Below are 6,024 nucleotides of genomic sequence, written 5' to 3'. Positions count from 1 at the left end.
GGGTTTAGGAAACCCATTTAAGGATTTGATAGATTATAGAGTTGTTACAAGTGTTTAAATCCCAGTAATAGTATGTGTAAAGGTCCAGGAAGTCCCATATCTATATATTACGGAATCATGCGAATTGCAGGAGGCAGTTGATTGACTGCATGGCGAGGACTCGCCGAGTCCAATGATCAGACTCGGCGAGTAGCTTGAAGATTCACTAGGACTCGCCGAGTTGTTCTTCAGACTCGGCGAGTAGCTTGAAGACTTATTGGAACTCGTCGAGTCGTTCTTCAGACTCGGCGAGTGGTGTCAGGATGTCTATACTCGTCGAGTTACCCTTTGTACTCGACGAGTCCGGTCAAGATTGACCGTTGACCTGTATATATCTTAGAGGAGTCAGTTGTCTTGTTTGATAAGATCATTAACTAGGGCTGTGGTATTATAGGGAACCTGCGGGCTAGCGGATTGTGTGCGAGTAGCTCGAAGAGGTTATAGCCTGCGTACTACGAGGTGAGTCTTCTCACTATATCTCACCCGGATGGGTTTGACTGTTAGACCGGAAGGTCGTGTGTGTTATGTTCATACTATGTCTAGAGAGGTAGATGCTTTATATGTGATGTGTGCTTATATGTGATATATGTTATGTGGATCGAAAGATCCGGGCCGGAAGGCAAAGTTATGTGGATCGAAAGATCCGGGCCGGAAGGCAATGTTATGTGGATCGAAAGATCCGGGCCGGAAGGCAATGTTATGTGGATCGAAAGATCCGGGCCGAAAGGCAATGTTATGTGGATCGAAAGGTCCGGGCCGGAAGGCGTATTTGGGTAAGTCGTATACTGGGGAACTCACTAAGCATTTATGCTTACTAGTTGTGTTTATGTTTTTCAGGTACTAGTGATGACCGTGGAAAGGCGCCGGCGTGACACGTACACACTGCCACCGTTGAAGATCCTGGAGAATTATTATTTATATTTTGAAAATAAACTTGGAATAAACCCTTTTGTCGAATAATGATGTTAAATTTTTAATGAAAAATTTACTTGAAAATTTGAGATGTTACACATGAACATTTTTTTGGTTGCTTGCCTCTTATGACTTTGTGAAAACAAGATTATAAGCCTACTGTTGTGAACATAACCTAGGTTTAACTAGAGAATAAGTAAATTAATGTGTAATCTATATATGATGACCAAGCATACATAAGTTAATTGAACCAACCAATTTAATTAACTACTATTACAGGGCTTGCTTGATTCAAACTGAACACTAGTAAACTCTTTAGTATAATCACTTGATCACTGCTTGAATTAATTTGTTTGCTAAAGGATTAGTAATAATGAACATGAACCTAATCACATTAGAAATCGGTAATTGATGATATATTAATCCATTGCACTTGCCATCAAAATCAACCATAGGAATAAGTGAATCGAATCTAAACGAAAGTCTCTTTAATATTATTGAATCTAGTTGTCTTTTGTTCATCTTTTAGTTGTTAATTGTTCTTTTCTAAGTGTTTAAGTAATTGCTTAAGATTCTAGTCTTGCAAAACTAGAGAAAAACCCTTTCTTTAATAATTGTTTTAATTAGTTAACATTAGTAATAGCTTTAATTGTTTTTACCACTCCCTGTGTTCGATATCTTACTCACCTTCACTAAACGGCTAATCGATAGGTACACTGTCTATAATGTGTTTGTTTTTGTTTAAGTTAGTTAGGATTAAAACTAGTACATTCCACACGTATCGGCTGTTATTGTATATGTGATATTTGTTGTGTGTTGGTATTTTGAGGGAACTCACTAAGCTTTGGGCTTACAGTTTTGGATTATGTTTCAGGTATCTCAGAGGATCGCGGGAACGCGAAGGCGTGATCGTGCACATCCTCATGTTTTGTTTTATGATTTTGGGAAAACTCTGATATTAAACCTATTTCGAAAACTATTTGTTAACAATGATGGTTTATGGGTTGTTTTAAAAGTTTAAATTTTTCATGAATTTTATGGATGTTACAGATCATGAAGTAAAAAATGGGACAGATAGGGAATGTGTTACGTTTACTTTACAGAATGCAAATTCCACTTTTTGTTTCTCATTTAGCCATCCAAATTGCCAATGAACTTCAAGAACAAAAGCAAAGACTCAAGGGACTTTAAAAAAAAGGTTATAACACGTTAATTGAACATAAGAATGATCCTCAGTGGTTTATTTCCTTGGAAAATTTATCCAATAACAGATTACTACTCAAGTTTCATAAAAAGAGTGATTATAAAATGCAATCAAAAGAAACCAATACCATCAATGTGACTAAAACACAAGAAAAGTGGATCTAATAAGGTGTTGGGACCTTAATCATCCATCAACTTTGAGATACAACTTTCATAGATTTCATTAAAACTCAATATTATGATTACAACAAATATGAAACTTAGATACATGGATAACAATAGAAATCATCATTTGATGATAGGATAACAAGGCTAGACATGAGAGAAAAAACATAACAACATATTACTACTTGATGCAATGATTGATGATCATTCATGATATAGTTATCCTTCAATCACCTTTGATGCTAAGACACACCAAAATACATAAAACCTTTACACAGGACAAGGTTATTCAAATGGATCCTATATTGGAATGAAATACATAATCTAGACATAACATCAAACTCATTTCATCGTTTGGAACTATGAAACTTGATCTATGACACTCAGGGTTTAAAAAATACCCAAATCGCCACATGCAACTAGAACTTGATCCAAACATCATAGAATCTCATCATAATCCAAGGGTTAATGTAAAAAAACCATTATTTCGAATCTATGTAATAGTATAGATAAATTTATAGTTCTTTTTAAAATAATAAAGAGAATTTTTTGTATACTATGTGCATTTACATAATTGACCCTAAAAAATGAAGTATTAAATAATCTCGATTGAGATGAACAAAGTGGTAGACATTGTAACAAGGTTTCCAAAAATACTAAGAACACTAAAATCCGAGTTATAACGAAGAAGTTATGAACAATCGAAGATCCGCGACAAAACCTACATAACACTGTTCAGTCTAAAAAGTGAGTTTTCAATAAAATGCGTTTTAGCCTTAACAATCTAAATGAAAGTTATAGAATAAGTTAAACCGAGAACTTTCATAAAAAGAACGTCAAAATCTGACTTCGTATGAGGAAGTTATGATTTTTCTAAGATTCAATAGCAGTATACAGCTAAAAACTCGAAAAAAAACAAATCGACTGATTTTTAGCCAACACAGCCTAAACGAGAATTGAAGGCCTCGTCAATAGTAGTACAACGATAAAAAGACAGACAAAAACGGACATCGGATGAAGAAGTTATGAATTTTTAACGGACTTTTCCTGTCCCGACCTGTTAAAAATATAACTTTAAAAATAAAGTCAAAATTAGCCGACAAAATCTAAACAAAAGTTGTAGATCATAGTCTCACCTACGCGTGGATATAAAGAACGTCAAAAGCGGAGCTCGTATGCAAAAGTTATGAATGTTTGAAGTTGAATAAATGTGAGTACGCCCAGCGTACTCGGAAACAAGGTCAGGAACCAGCCACGTCGACGCTCTGTCGCCCTCTCGCTGCATGCAAACCATGCATCCATACTAGCTCCGACGCGTAACGACTAGGTTGGGCACGTACACTACGCCCAACATACGCAGCGTACGCCCCGCGTACGAGGAGACTTCAGCCTCCTATAAATAGGAACCGAGACCTCCGGTTTTAAGTGCTAATTTCCAACCTCTCTCCTATATTCACTCACTTTTAATCCTCTCAAGACTACCCTGACTCCTCGGTGACATATCCAAGCTTTGACGAAAGCCCGAAGCCCCGAAATTCTCGAGAACCTAACCTCTTTCCAGTCGAAGTGTTGCCCGCGTAAAGCCTAGTTTTTCATCAAATCGTCACTCTTACCAAGTGAGTTCATACCCCCGTATTTCCATAGTTTTTACAGTTTTAAAGGGGGGGGGGGGGGAATACAAGTTTAACACAAAGATTTTGTGTTACAAAATAATAGTTTCAAAATGTGTTAAAATGACATCAAGTCATCAAAAATATTTCCATATATTAAACTCTTTAAATGATTTATAAACTAATGTTTTTCCCAATAATCATATATATATATATATATATATATATATATATATATATATATATATATATATATAAGATTTAAAAGGGCTTAGGACTGATAACTCACATTGGGTCCTTTTCCTTGTTTGGATGTGGGCTTATAATATCGGTTATTTGTCCGCATGTCATTTAAATTTTACTTATATATAATTGTATATGTATATAAATATAAAAATTATTTCATTCAGTTTAGTTACCTTTTGTAACATGTTGAGGAAGGGGTTAAATTCATAAACAGTTAGTACTAATTCAGAAAGTACATATAAATTATAATAGGTATAATTTATGATACATAGAACTTTTTATTCACGATTCAAGTATACTAGAATACACCATTTTACAAGAAATAAGGGTTTGATTCAAAACTAATCGAGGGTATACAACTTTCAGATACATGTTAAGAATACTAATTCAGGAATATACAATCAATCATTATTTCAGGATGATTGGGTTTTCATAACTATTATACATGTAACGTCTATATGCTTTTTATGAGTCATTTGGTTCAGGTTGTTTAGTTCATTTAAACAACATAGTTAAAGTCCTAACATTATAACCAGAATCTCTAGTCGGGGATCGAAACAATGTGTGTATAGATCTATATTGGGATTGACAACCCCGCACTCAGACTGCTAGCTACAGTCAGGCATACACACCTACAAGTGACAGTTGTTATCAACAGCTTTTAACGCCTTCAAAGCGTTGTTTCAGGCCATCTAGTCTTAGTATGGTTATAATAACTCATTAAAAAGATATTAACAATATGGTTAGTGTATAACTAACTAAACATGAGTACATTTTCAAAGTACCAGTTTACCAAAATACAGTTTACAGTATTACATCTCAGTATTCAATAATAGCTGGTGAAGCCAGGCACACTCACTTTTACAGTTTATACAAAAAGGATACAAAAATAGAACACTGGTTTACAAATAGAACGGTTTTATGTGATTAAAACTACTTTTCATACACAGTACAAAATATAGGATTTTCTGGAACAATTTACTTATTCAAGAAACAAAAAACATATTTTAAACATAGAAATTTATGTTCTCACTCAACTTTATGTTGATACTCTCTTTTCAAATTACTTGCATTCTCAGGGAAACAATAAACAGATACTCCCCAAGCTTTTGAGAAGATGGAGCTATTTTGAGTCATATATTATGTCTTTTGTTATAGCTATTTTGGTGCCAATATACAATGATTGAACAAATGTAAATATCTATACTTTTTAAATACAATGGTGGTTTGTACTTTGATTACTATAATGCATGTGTTGTGATACTACAAATGAAGTCCTCCACCTCCGAACATTTCCGTCGTCTGGTTTGGGGGTGTGACAGATAACAAATGGATTATATAATTAAAGTTTAATACAAGTTATAATCATAAGATCAAGCTTACAACAATACAAGAACATAAAATTAGGACGTAGAGATTTAGGGTTTCGGAAAACCCATCAAATCAAATCCAAACTCACAAATCTCATAACTATTTATTAGTTGGAGCTTGGAGATGTAACTAGGAATGCAACCACAACAATAATCTCATATGGACAATATAATTTGAGTATGAAATTCATATTTGAATCCTACATAAAACCCTAGAATATGAATTTGAAGGAAATACAGAAGAAGCGTACCTTCCAATCATGACGATGGAAGGATTTGAGCAAGGCTTCATCCAAGGGTTTCAAACTTCAAGTTTCCATGAGTTTGAAGAGGAGAAGTCGACTTTAAGTGGGGAGAAATCACTATAACCGATTTAGGGAAATAGGAGATAAAGAATGGGAAAGAGGATGATAAAGTGTTAATAAGAGTCTGCCCCGGCATCGTAGACATAATGCGTGGACATTAAGGTTGCAACACGT

This window comes from Lactuca sativa, chromosome 2 (genome assembly GCF_002870075.4).
Source record: "Lactuca sativa cultivar Salinas chromosome 2, Lsat_Salinas_v11, whole genome shotgun sequence".
Taxonomy (NCBI): domain Eukaryota; kingdom Viridiplantae; phylum Streptophyta; class Magnoliopsida; order Asterales; family Asteraceae; genus Lactuca; species Lactuca sativa.
This window is presented reverse-complemented; position numbering follows the sequence as displayed.